The 14318-nt window shown below is 39.1% G+C and overlaps 1 protein-coding gene across 3 annotated transcripts in view; it reads right to left on the bottom strand.

Annotated features, from left to right (window-relative positions):
* The window catches only part of LOC126479451 (transmembrane channel-like protein 7), a 203975-nt gene that overhangs the window by 45091 nt on the left and 144566 nt on the right, over positions 1-14318 (bottom strand). For 2 of the 3 annotated variants that reach the window (XM_050103788.1, XM_050103786.1), the window contains exon 1: positions 2308-2480. The exons of the other annotated variant lie outside the window; for it this stretch is intronic. The gene's annotated coding sequence lies outside the window, so the exon portion shown is untranslated. Of the gene's footprint in view, positions 1-2307; positions 2481-14318 lie in introns of those variants that run through there. 3 annotated transcript variants of the gene reach the window in all.

Here is a 14318-nt window from a genome sequence, read left to right as displayed (position 1 = left end):
GGTGTACTGCTTGTAACACACTGAGCAAGTCAGAACAGACAAGAAACTTTGCACTGTCATGCTTTTGTATCTGCTCCAGTGCCTCAAGGACGCCACGCCATAATTTGTAAACTGTTCCGGAAGATGTTCTCAGAAAGCCCTAACAGGGAAAACAGATAAACAACTGACTGCATTCCCTTGCTGGAATCCATTCACATAAATAATTTTCACCAACATGATAGTGAAAGCATCTCTCCCTGAAAAAGGACTGAATAAAAAATGGTGGACATCCATGCTTCCAGATCCATGAAGCTGGTGAAGGATGATGTATCTCCAAGTGGCATCATACAATTTTTCCTGGTTAAAAAGAAGAGTGATAGTTCCTGCAAGGTAGGAAGGTAGATAGGTTGGGTTGGTTGGTTGGTGGCAGTAGTGGTAGTGGTGGTGGTGGTGGTGGTGGTGGTGGCGGCGGCAGTAGTGGGGAGATAGACACTATCACACACTATCTGAGTGGGGACTACCCAATGTAAAGTTGCTTTTACAAGGCTGCAAAGGCTTACATTAGAATGGGACTGTAATATATTGCTCTCCAGTACGAGTCAAGTATTTTATTGCTGTGCTAACTCAGGGCATTTACTTGTAGAATTAACTTGAATCACTGGTTCACAAGTTTTTCAAATGAAGGCTTCCACAAGGCAAGGGAAGAGAATCAACTGAATAATCGTCAGATACATGTGTGAAACTGTTTACATTTAAAGCTCACTGGTAACCAGGTACGAAAGGAATATTCCATAGCTTATAAGTGGACTTCAGTCAAATTAACCAGAAGATCACAACACAAAGGAAGAGCTTATGTCTCTTAGATGCTGATGCCATAAGAGAGTGTGTATTTGGAGCTTACAGGTACTCAGTGCCAGATGCCATAAGAGAAAAAGCACAAGTATGGGTTGGGGGAAAGGAAATCAGCTCTCATTTTCAAAGGACTTAGGAAAACAAAGGTAAATCAAAGTCTGGATGGCTGTAGACGGATTTGAGCTTCCAGCCTCCCAAATGCATGTCCAGTATGCCAACTACTGTGCCACCTGACAGAAGAAGGCAGAGGAAAAGACTATTACTTTTTTACTAATCAGCATGCCACACAATACTGCAATAACTATTTATTATAGTAATATTGTGTACCTCTGCACTTAATCAGACTGCCTCAACTATCAGGTGCTCCAACGGCCACTTAATCATTACAGCTACAGCTTCTGAAATTATCCTACATTGCTGCAATAACAACTCATTCATATCAACAAAATTTGAACTTCAGTCCCAATTATGGAACCTAAGTAAATACAACGCAAAAAAATCAGACTGTATGATTTGTCACAACAAGGCTACAGTAAAGCTGCATATGCAACACCCTTGAATTTTTGAGTATGATGCAGACAAATCAGGCTTCATTACCACTCAATATGTTATCACAACCAGATTTCCTGCTTTCACATTTGTTGGTTTCGTCACCTCAACCCAAACTATTACTTTCCAACCTAACACAGACGTCGGGCTGAGCTGCAGACCAGTCTGTAACCGTAATCAACATATTTTTGTGTGGGAAGGAGGACAATACACAACTATAGCTCAGCCTACATAAACTATATTCATATATACAATACAGTAATTTGCCTTGGCACATATTTTTGGGGAGAAAAACCTAAACACTGTCACGCACTACCTAGCCTTTATTAACAGAGCATAATAATCAAGTCCTCAAATACCAAGAATCTGCAAAGTAACATATGTTCTGTATGAAACTTATATAAAAATATGTTCATTTACAAATTGTCAAATCTAAATGATACAATTCAAAGTATATGCAGCAGGTTGTTAAATTTCATAACTGCCAGAGTAAAATAAGTTTTTTAACACTAATATGCAGTGGCATTTTTTTTTTAAATCTTGTTACTACAGGGAGTGACTTACGTAAACAATGTCACACATATATGCTGTCATCCGTCCTTGGTATTTTATATTCATACTGTACCTTCATTGATCAAAGGTATTAATAATATAGTGGTTAATGAAAATATATAGCTTTTACACTCTATGTAGATGAAATACATTTGACGAATTGTGTTCATAAATTTAATTTACTTAACAGTTACCTAGCGGAAACAATTATACAATATATTCTTCGGGCTTCACTGTAACGTTATTTTAAGAAACAGTCACATAAAAATTAACAGCAAATGCTATGGATTTAAATAAACTACAGCCTACGAATATCTAATTCCACGCACGGTATTTTTTATTCCGAAACTACAACTACAGATAACGATTCTTTACCTCAAAATTTGTCACTGGAATGACTGCATAAAAAGGAGCTAATGGTTAAAGCGATCGGTCCAAACAGACTCATGTGGTGAGATGACATCCTTCCATCAAACAAAAAATACATGCACCCCAAACAACACACAGATTCCATAGCTGTCAAAACTAATGGGCGTTTACCGAGTCCAAAGAAGATACACGGAAGATAATAGAAAAAGCATGCCTACATATTTTCGAGTGGTAGAATTAAGAATAGTCATAGATTGCTCTGTAAGTGTTTATATTATACAGTGTGAGATTATACTAGGCTTATATATGTGAAATTGTGCGTAATTAATACAACAATGTACAGAGTCATAACGTATCTTTTGTGCTTATTTATAATAAAAGTCGAAACAAACAATTTATTTATTTTAGAGTCCAAGTAGGCTAGATTCCAGCCTGTACAGATACAAAGAAACGTATGTAAACCAAATGCCATTCTGGATGTGTAGCTATGAGGAAGACCTAAATTACGGAAGAAAAATAGAAAAAATTAGAGGCATTTACAACTGAAAACCGAAATCACGCCAGCGACTTATGAAAGAGGTTTATTTTTAACGGTAAAATCAATTTTAAAATTTTCGGATCTGATGGAAGACACACAGTTCCAACAAATGATTCCAATCATATAGGTTGGAGATGGGTCTGTGCTTGAATGCATGTCTTCAATCGAAGTCGGAAATCTTCTTTTTCCTCGCAGAAATAACAGAAATTCAGGGCAAATTGCATAAATCTCACTGACTGGAGATCAAATTTGACATCATATCTGAAAGTGAGCAATGTTCAGAACTCAGCTCTACCACAATGTAGCTCTACTGTAAACTTGGATCCCCGAAGCAGGTTCAGAGCTCACACACACACACACACACACACACACACACACACACACACACACACATATATATATATATATATATATATATATATATATATATATATATATATATATATATATATGTGTGTGTGTGTGTGTGTGTGTGTGTGTGTGTGTGTGGATCAGAGGTTCAAATTTGATCTGAGGTAGCACGTAACATGCTTCGCAACACGGCTAAAATCAGCTGTCGGCACGATTATTGCGCTTCAACCGCAGATCTTTATCGTCGTAGACACGCAGTATTTATCATTGAGCATGTAAACAGAAAAAGGATCGATCGCCAAATTTCTCGCAATACGAGAATGATCTGCTGCTGGAAATTGTGCTAAAATAGTGTAAAGATATAATTGTTTGATAAAAAGATAAAGTCACTTCAATTCTCTCATAAGGCTGATTCCTTATGGACACCTCTGCAAGCTGTTGCTGTGTCTACTTTAAACACATCACCAACTACTATTTGATAGGTTCGTGTGGCATAAAATCTTGAGATTAACAGCAACATGCACATTGCAGTCAGTGGTTGGATTCTTTTGTCCGATTTCATTAGATAGTCTCTGAGCCTTAGTTCCAACTGCTCTACAATACTTTTCTCCAAACCAAACTTAATTTTAAATGATAAAAATATTATGAATTTAATTTCAGTTTTTATATTTCTGGCTGAATAAATTTGGTTTATGAAAAATAGATTTTTGCTTGAATAATAAAACCAATCATTTAACTCCACGGGCGGGTTCACCCTTTCACAGAACGTGTGGGGAGCTCATTAGGTCTCGTCATCGTCGTCCTCTGTGCACACATCTGAATGCTCAAATATTTGTAAAGTAAACGAAAGGAAACAATGTAATAGACACATCTTAGGGTCACTGCACACAGAATTTTGCCCAACAATGGTCCAGCACGTTCAGAAAACGGTCAGTACGGTGTAGTATGATTTCAATGGCACAGTAATGTTGTTATAATTGTCTTTACGACCAATCATATACAGAAAGTAGTAACAAATGGAAAAAATAAATAACTGAGATGGTTTCGAACATGTGATCTTCAGTACACAACGCAACTTCTGAGCCACCGAAATGAATGAAACAAAATTATGTGGTTAATACGCTGTTCCGGAAGAACAATGACACAACTGCAAAATTCACCAAATCGAGATTATTGCACCAGTCGTCTCGGAAAAGGTAACGCATCCAGTGAAAGATCGTCAGAACTGTAGTTATACATGGTGCCGCTAGAGGGTAGTTGCGTCTTTGTGGAAATATAGATTGTTACGACATGGGTTGGGAAGAACATTGTCGTAATTGTCAGTTGCGTGTTTCAGTTTGGTGAGTGTAGTAACGCATCCAGTGAAATAACGACAGGAGTTGTGAATACTGCGGACTGAGAATCGTTTCTACTAAAATCGTTGGTGAAATAAAGACGTAAGTGTAAATTGTGTCTTGTTTTCCCAATATTTGAATAATTTATGCATCGTATCTGTTCATAGCGTTATTGTTTCCTCAACTTTTAAATAACTCTTTTGTCATAACTGTTCTTCGCGTCATTGTTGATGTGAACAAAATGGCTTTTTAATACATGAAGGTCAATTTCATTTCCATTTTATAGGGGTAAAAATGAGCGACCGAGCAAAGATTATGCGACTTGCTTTTCAAGGGCTAGCGGAGGATAACAAAGGGACAAGGGAAATAAACTGTTCCATAATAAGTGAATTACAAGCACGGCTGAGCAGTATAGAGCAAGAACTATTAAGCCCACACTGTGAAATAACAGACAAGCAAGTGAGCAAGGTGGAGCCACAGGCATCATTATCAAAACATAAATCCAAGGTAACACAATTGCCAGAAGCTTCAAATGTGTAAGTGGTTGAAAGGGCAAGCGCGACAAAATCAGTTCTGAAAAGGATGCCAGTAACATCCCCTTTGCCGAGCAGCACTTCCGATAGCAGTTCAGATTTGTCCTCTGACTCAAGCGACAATTATCATCCATCAAGCACAATGAATAGTCTAAATTAAGTGAAAAATCAGTCGTCCATAAGGAAAAATCTCCCATTAAAAGGCCTAAAACAAGAATTTGAAGTTTTAGCAAATGGGACAGAGTAAAAGCCAAAACATCGAGAAACAGTGGGAAAAGTTATACATAACGTACGAGTAATAACGCGAATTCTTTACAGACAAATGGAAAAACTGATAGAAGCAGACCTTGGGGAAGATCAGTTTGGATTCCGTAGAAATATGGGAACACGTGAGGCAATATTGACCCTATGACTTATCTTAGAAGCTAGATTAAGAAAAGGCAAACCTACGTTTCTAGCATTTGTAGACTTAGAGAAAGCTTTTGACAATGTTGACTGGAATACTCTCTTTCAAATACTGAAGGTGGCATGGGTAAAATACAGGGAGCGAAAGACTATTTACAATTTGTACAGAAACCAGATGGCAGTTATAAGAGTCGAGGGACATGAAAGGGAAGCAGTGGTTGGGAAGGGAGTGAGACAGGGTTGTAGCCTCTCCCAGATGTTATTCAATCTGTATGTTGAGCAAGCAGTGAAGGAGACAAAAGAAAAATTCGGAGTAGATATTAAAATCCATGGAGAGGAACTAAAAACTTTAAGGTTCGCCAATGACATTGTAATTCTGTCAGAGACAGCAGAGTACTTGGAAGAACAGTTGAACGGAATGGATAGTGTCTTGAAAGGAGGATATAAGATGAACATCAACAAAAGCAAAACGAGGATAATGGAATGTAGTCGAATTAAGTCAGGTGATGCTGAGGGAATAAGATTTGGAAATGAGACACTTAAAGTAGTAAAGGAGTTTTGCTATTTGGGGAGCAAAATAACTGATGATGGTCGAAGTAGAGAGGATATAAAATGTAGACTGGCAATGGCGAGGAAAGCATTTCTGAAGAAGAGAAATTTGTTAACATCAAGTATAGATTTAAGTGTCAGGAAGTCGTTTATGAAAGTATTTGTATGGAGTGTAGCTATGTATGAAAGTGAAACATGGACGATAAATAGTTTGGACAAGAATAGAATAGAAGCTTTCGAAATGTGGCGCTACAGAAGAATGCTGAAGATTAGATGGATAGATCACATAACTAATGATGAGGAGGTATTCAATAGGATTGGGGAGAAGAGGGGTTTGTGGCACAACTTGACCAGAAGAAGGAATTGGTTGGTAGGACATGTTCTGAGGCATCAAGGTATCACTAATTTAGTATTGGAGGGCAGCATGGAGGGTAAAAATCGTAGAGAGAGACCAAGAGATGAATACACGAAGCAGCTTCAGAAGGATGTAGGCTGCAGTACGTACTGGGAGATGAAGAAGCTTGCACAGGATATAGTAGCATGGACAGCTGCATCAAACCAGTATCTGGACTGAAGACCACAACAACAACAACAAGTAAAATTGTCAAGGCTCGAAAAATGCTCTGTATACTGATAAACGTATCCTCTCTTGTACAAAGAAAGTAACAGAACACTATAGATGTCAGCTGTTCACAAATTACTGAGCACTGGGATCGTTACAAAGACAACGGGATTTTCTAAATACATGCATTTAAACGCTCGTTCTCAAATATCGTCGCATTACTGCCCAAGAACCTAGAAAGCCGAACTGCATTTTCTACTTGGTGAAAGATAAGCAGAAGATTCGTGTGTGCAAAACATTTCTGATAAACGCTTTGGGAATAACTGAAAGGAAAATCCGTACTGTTATCAATGCGAAAAGGACTGGAACTGGGATGGCACCTGTGGACACAAGGGGACAACATGGAAAAACACCATAAGACTGATCGAGAAATCTTGAGTCAGTTAGGATTAACATAATCTCAATTCCCCATACTGATAATCACTATGTAAGAAGTGACACAACAAGAGTATTCATCGATGGTGGCTTATCTGTCGCAGAAATGCACGGAAATTAATCTTCAGAGTGATCCTCCGCTAACCTGGCAGCTGCAAATTATGACGCCTAGCACATATATTCAATACCGAATTTAACATTGGATTTTTTGTTCCAAAGAAGGGTCAATGCGACCAATGTGAAGCTTACAAAAACGCTACAGATGATTACAAGGCAAAGCTGCAAGAAGCATTTCAAGAACATCAGGAAGAAAAAGAATTGAGTCGCATTGAAAAAAATCTTGGATAAGGAATTGGCTCAAAATAAGAAGATACAACTAGCTGTTTGTGATTTACACGCTGTCTTCTGGTATCAACGGGAAAAAATCTGCCTTTTTTTACAAGTCAAGGCTCAACTGTTACAATTTCACAGTAAGTGTCCATACATACCATTTTTCACTACTATTATTACTCTTGAAGTCTGTTCTACTTATTTTTGTTGTTTGTTGCAGGTCACTGAGATTGGAAATGACAAAACTACATTTTTTCCCACGAAGGCACTGGAAACAGAGGTGTGGTAGAAACAGCAACTTATGTCTTACAATATCTTGAAGAATTAACCAAGAACCTTCCTGGAATGGATGTCATATTTTATCCCAAGAATTTCAGAGGGCAACAGAAGAGCAACTAAGTACCGTAAACTCAGTCTGTGATTCGCAGAAATCATGTAACAAAATGTTTCTATTGTAAAATCATATTGATTAACATGTTCATTCTCTTCTATTTCAGATACATGATTGCAATGTATTTGTATGCAGTACAAATGCTGGATATTCAGTCCATTATGCACAAGAATTTGACTTGTGGTCGCACCCAGAACGAGGGAGACGCAGTTCATTGAGAGAGCAGTTAAGAGTGCTAAGAGGTCTGGCCAATTTATGTACCCAATCAGTATATATCAGCCATCCGAAATGCAAAAAAGAAGGGAAATGTGCTACATCTTAGAGAAATGGGTTTTTCAGATTTCAATGACATTAAAGCTTTGCATGATGAGATGGCTCTTTACATGGCAAAGGACGTTGAAAGGAGTATTTTCAAAGTGTCCGAAATTAAATTATTTCGATGTGAAAAGGGAAGTGATGAGTTTCAGTATAAGAACAGTTGAAAACAGTCGAGTGGGGACAAGTTGAGTTCAAAGGGAGAAAGAGGCGTTTAACAGGGAAAGTAGATGGGAGTAATTTGGATCTGAAAACTGCTTATACTGCAAAAATGACCCTCCAAGGAAACAAAATTCAAGATTTAAACAATTTGGTTTACAGCAATATCATTCCTAAATATTACAAGGCCTTCTACTATTCTCTTTCCACATAAATGTAATTTGTTGCTTTTATGTCATTTGGAAGTCCTTTATTTCACTTAGTATATTATTTTATGTCGGTAATAAGATGCAAATAATAAAAATGATAATAAAACAATGAAACTGCAAGAGTGAACAAAAAATCATGGTTTAGAGATATATTTCTTTTTTCCTCACACACCTTCTTTAGTCATATTTGTTAAATTTCGATAACAATGTCGAAAGAACAATGACACATTTACTTAAAGGGTTGCAAGGGTGTGAATGGGATGCTGTTTGCAGGAAATAATTTTTGAATTTTGTAGAGATTACTTAGTGTAGTGTCAGAGTTAGTTCAACTTTCAATTCCATAGATAATTTTACTGTTGTCTTATGAAGTTTTTTTAAAAAATGTCGTTTGGTCTTCTGCCTCTCCTGTAAACTATGCATTTTGACAGTTATGTCACTGTTCTTCTGGAATGGCGAATATATCTCAAAATACTTGCTTATGTTCTACTTCTCAATTCATGCCGAATTCTTATAGCAGTTTACAGACATGTTTGGTAGCTAAAAACTTAATACAAATGGCAAAGTTACTGCTACTTGAACCCAAAGAGAACATGCATAAGTGACGCTGAATCGTTATTGGCTGCTGTCAAATTCCCACTCTTAACTCTTCGCTGCAAATATTTAGAATTTTACTTTCTTTCTCTGCTGCTAAGTGTCTGTGAAACATCTTTTACTAGTCGTCTCCCAAGACTTGTTATGAGAGTGATCATTAAGTATACAGTAACCATTAGTTTCCTTAACCTAACCTTCCAGATCGAAAAACAGTATTCTGAGCATCAGTAGCGTGGAAATGGCGTAGTCACATATTTACTTGCCATTTTTTGTGTTAATAACAACTTTTTTATTACTTCAGTTGGTGTCTGTAAAAACAAAAGCGATGAATCGTAGTGCCACTACACATAAACTGACGATTAGAGCTGAACCTGACTTTGAAACGCAAATTTTCGTCAGTCAAATATGATCCGCCTTCACGGTGATATAATCTAAGATTAAAGTTTATGCAACACAGATTTCCAGCTTAAGCTTGATTTAAGGTCATTTTCTGTCTTAAGTCTAGTTTACGTGATGATATTGGGTTGCGCCACTTGTTGCGTGGAATGAGTTGCACGCAAATGGCTTTATATTTGACTGTAGACATGGCAAAACCAGTGCATACTTCAGTTTCGTCTTTTTGTGGGTCCCTGAGTCGTGTCTGAAACGGAAGTTTTGACAGGTGCACATCGCACGAGATGTGACGGAGTTAAAAGTTTGTTGCATGGAAACGGTGCATAAAAAAAATAAGAACGTGTTTCGATTCGTAACTGGATGAAGAAAAGACGTCACCTCGGTTGCTCAGCATCCTTGCTGAAATAATTTATAACAGAAGATCTTTTAATCATCTTAGAATGCCACCAGAATTGTTCACGTTTCTTCTAAATATAGTTAATTATGTGATAAGGAATAAAATTACTGTAATGAATGCAGTACTGTCGCCAGAACTGAAATTATATATCACATTGCATGCATCAATCAAGATCACTTGGCATGCTATAAGATATGGTTTTAGTTGGTGATGATGCTATTTCATTAACACTAATAATTATTAACATTAACAGTGATAATTATTAACGTTAGCAACAATAATTATTCGAAGTAGGCCGCATTAAGAAGAGAATGTTTTGCAAACTACTCTCTTGAAGACACATCTGTACAGTGGCAATATTTCAAAATTCTAACATATGTGAATGGAGAGCACTGCACCGATGTTTTAAATAGATGAATATTGAATAATGAATGCAGCTTCCTGAATTTGTATAACCTTCCCTCCTGTCAACAATATTCCTTAACAAAGAGTTGGCCAACTCGAACGATGGGATTTTAGTCTTGTAGACGAGAGCATTGCCACAGCTAGAATTACACTTGCTTGTATTTTCTTAATTCAGCTGTATATGTGTTCCTAACACAATAAATTTTGCCCTGCAGCTCAGATATTGTCAAATCATTTTATGTTATGATCGCACATGACGGTGTCAGTGGCAGCAATATGTTGCTTATTTTTGTAATCAGCATCACTGAAATCCCACAGACACCTATGCAAAGCATAGATATACAAAAAGCGAACATTATTCTCCGTTCCTCACTTCATATTTCAGTTTGTCTACACTCTACGAACACACATAACCTCAACACTCATGCAACTAAAGTCGCCAAAGTTGGAACACGCCGAAAATGTTTTGTTTCACCAACGAGTTGCCCAAACGCGCGGCGCGCATGCGCAGTGGCCGGTAGCGCGGTTGCCTGCAACCTAGTTTCGTCGTGTAAACTAGGCTTTAACCTAAGGTTAAATGTTTTACACAATTGGCCCTTAGTTTTACACTACGGATGAACTTGCACTCAAAAGCAAAAAATAACAAGGTTCAGAAAGCCTTTCTCATCTAAGAGACAGTTAGCTTAGCATAGTGCCCTGCATATTAGCGTTTGGTTACTGTACAATGGCACAAGGCAAATGAAGGTTTCCTGGTTTATGGCAAATCTGGTACAGTATCAGTACAGAATATTTAGCATGTTGTATCAAAACCCAATGTGCTACAAATAAAAGCGTAGTAGTGACAAGAGCAATAACTTCAAAAGTTGAAGGTAGGATCGATGGAATGAAGAAACAAACTTTCCCACGCAAAGCAATGAGCTTGCATCCTAGTTTACATGACACCACTGGTTTGCGCCGCTGGTTGCATATTACAAGTTGCAAGGAAAAGGTTTTGTAATCTGTGTAGACATGGCGCCACCAATGTAAACTTCAGTTTCGTTGTTTTGTGAGTACCATAGTCATGTGTAAACTGAAAGTTTCGGTAGCTGTACAAGTTGTGGCATAGTTTATGCTTGTTTGCATGAAATCGCTGCATAATACCAATGATAAGAAAAAAATAAGAAACATATTAGCTTGGTTGCTCAGTGACATTGCTGAAAGAAACTATACTGGAAGATCTTATAAGCTATTTTCATCATATGTATTACAACTTGTCAATAGAAAGCACTGCTGTAACGTTTTAGATAAATTAATATGGAATATAGAATTCAGCTTTCTATATTTCTTTAGGCTTTTCTCCTGCCAACTATTTTCCTTAAAAAAGAATTGTCTAACTCAAACCACCAGATTTTATGTGATTCTTGAAGTTTTCCCAGCTTACTGAATATTTGATGAGGTTTCGAGATTGCAGCCAGATCATATCGAGTTCTTGCCACAATATTTCGGCTGGCAATCGTCCAGCCATCTTCAGGTGAGTGTCTGCCACTGGAGACTGCAATATTTTCTTTTTTTTTTCTGTGGTGGTTTCAGGTTTCAATACAGTGTCACCAGTGGATCTTGGTCTTACTGTCTTGGTGGATGGTAAAAGTGTTCCATTCTACAATGTTGTCATTCCAAAGACATCACTGGGTTGCACATTGAAGTCCCATACCACCCTCCAACGGTGGAAGTTCAAGTTGCAGTCAATACGTAACATAACTACTAACTACATTAGTTACCAACATTGATGATTTACAGTGGTCGACACCCACTGAGTGGTCAATTCAACACTGACACTTCATTAGTGGCCGTACCAGGGTTATTGTTAGCCATGGTCGGAATCTGATTCCTCAAGGACGGTGAGAGGAACAGGGTGGCAATGCCAGTACGCCAGTGCCAGGGAGTTGTTGTGCCATTGGTTTATAAGCCTGTGACCGTGTCATATCAGGCTTCCACTTTGTCATAGAGGTGCCTTGCCTTCTCTCACATGAACATCTTCAGAGTGACCATGTCCATCTCCTCGTGATGGGTAACTACACTCCTGAGGGAAGGGGCATGTAGGCTCCACTGGAGCACTTTATTCTGCAGGCGCTGGACGGTCTGCATCTGGGAGGCACTAACTGTAGCACACGGAGTGGAGCCATAGGTGGGAAGGATGGACAACAATTTGGTACAGCCTGAGCTTGAGGTTCAGTTCCCTGCTATTGAACATTGGGTACAACACCTTTATCAGCTTGTGCCCTTTTTGGGTGATGTATTCTACATGTCAATGGAAGACCAATTTTTTTATCCACATCGATATTTGATATCAGGGGACCATGGGATCTGGACGTCTGCAATAGTGATGTTGTGACGGAGGATGGGACACTGTTTAGTGAAATAGACTGCTGTAGTTTTGGCGGCATTGGAGGCAATCTTGTTTGAACGACATCATTGTGTCCACCTGCCTCTGGAGATGAACAATGAGCTGGTTCGTGTTGCGGCTAGTTGTATAGAGCGCTGTATCATCAGCATATTGCCCCAGGTGGCAGTGTGGGATGACTGGCATATCATTCAAATAAATTTAAAGAGGATGGGAGACAACACAGGGCCTTGAGGGGTACCCATCGACATGTGACATAAGCTGGAGTGGTGACCTTGCTGAGTAACCAAGAAGGTCCTACCATGGAGGAAGTTATCCACGATCTTGACATAGATGTCATATGCATTTTGTAGATCCTAGAAAACCACTGGTGACGACATGGTGGATTTAAAGCCCTTGCTGACATGTTCTCTGACTCTAAGGATTTGTAGTTCATCCAACAGGTGGGAAGCGAATCCAAACTGTTCTGGACATATTGTACCAGCTACCGCCAGAGGCTGGGAAATGCAGTGGAGGATCAAAGATTCTAGAACCTTTGCCATGGTATTCAGAAGGCTAATGGGCCTGTTGTTAGTAGGGATCATAGGATCCTTCAAGGGCCTTGGGGATGGCAATCATTTTGGCCTGCTTCCACGGAGGGGGAAAAAGGCTAATTGTGAGACAGCAGTTCAGGATGCTGGTAAATAAGCTCAGTGGCTTGTGTGGGAGCCAGCAGAGGTGTTCGTTTAAGATGCCATCCAAGCGTGGAGTCGACTGGCCACACTTCTGCTGGAGGATCTATTGGATTTCTGCTGGAGTATAAGCTGAGGGGCAGTCAGAGGTGGTCTTTGTCTGAAAGCAGCAATGGCTGTCAGAGTATCACATTCATCTTGGAGTTCATCAGGCATGAGATCCTGTATGATCAATTGGATCTGGGCCTCAAACACATCGGTCAGATTTTCTACCAAGTGGAAGGCATCATGAGTTAAGCCATCCACTGTGCAGATGGAGATGGTTGGTCTTCACTATGGAGGGCCGCAGGGTTCAGACAAAAGACCATTTGGATTTATGTTGTAGGAGGAAAGCTGACATCTTTTTCTCCCATTGTTCTGTTTTCCAATAGACGAGCCGGTGGCAGAATTCACGTTGGAGATGCTTCATGCAATGCTTATCCCAAGAATCACAACACTGCTTCCACCACCTGTGGTAGTGGTTCTTCTGGATTTTGAGTTCATGCAATAGGGGAGGCAAGTCATCTAGTTGGGGTTAAAGCCCTTGAAACAATGGAAGTAGAGGATTTCATCACCTTCTGGATTTTTGTGGTTAGGTAATCAACAGCACTAACCAGATTGGCAGGTGTTGTCAGGTCAAGGTGTTGCTAAGTGGTGTCACTGAGGATCCTGGAAAATTTGTCTCGATCTGTGATGGTCAAGGTAGAACAGACATCTAAAGACAGAGCAACGTTGATAAGGTGCAGGAGTATGGGGTCGTGGTCAGAGGCCTTTTTGTGGAGTGTTCCCAATGAAAACTGCACTGCAATGTTCTTTAAAATCGCCATGTCCTGAAATCCAGCTGACAGTCAGAGCAGACTGCTATAAGGTTGGGAGCTTGTGGGCTATAGACCGACAGTGCCAGAGAATCTTCCAGGTCAAGGAGGAGTATGCCCTTGGGATTAGCAATGTGAGAATGCTAAGACAGATGTTTGGAGTTGAGATCTGCCCCAATAATGAGTTTGTCAATTGATGTCAAAGCACGTAGGTC

Source organism: Schistocerca serialis, chromosome 1 (assembly GCF_023864345.2).
Source record: "Schistocerca serialis cubense isolate TAMUIC-IGC-003099 chromosome 1, iqSchSeri2.2, whole genome shotgun sequence".
Lineage (NCBI taxonomy): Eukaryota > Metazoa > Arthropoda > Insecta > Orthoptera > Acrididae > Schistocerca > Schistocerca serialis.
This window is presented reverse-complemented; position numbering and strand designations above follow the sequence as displayed.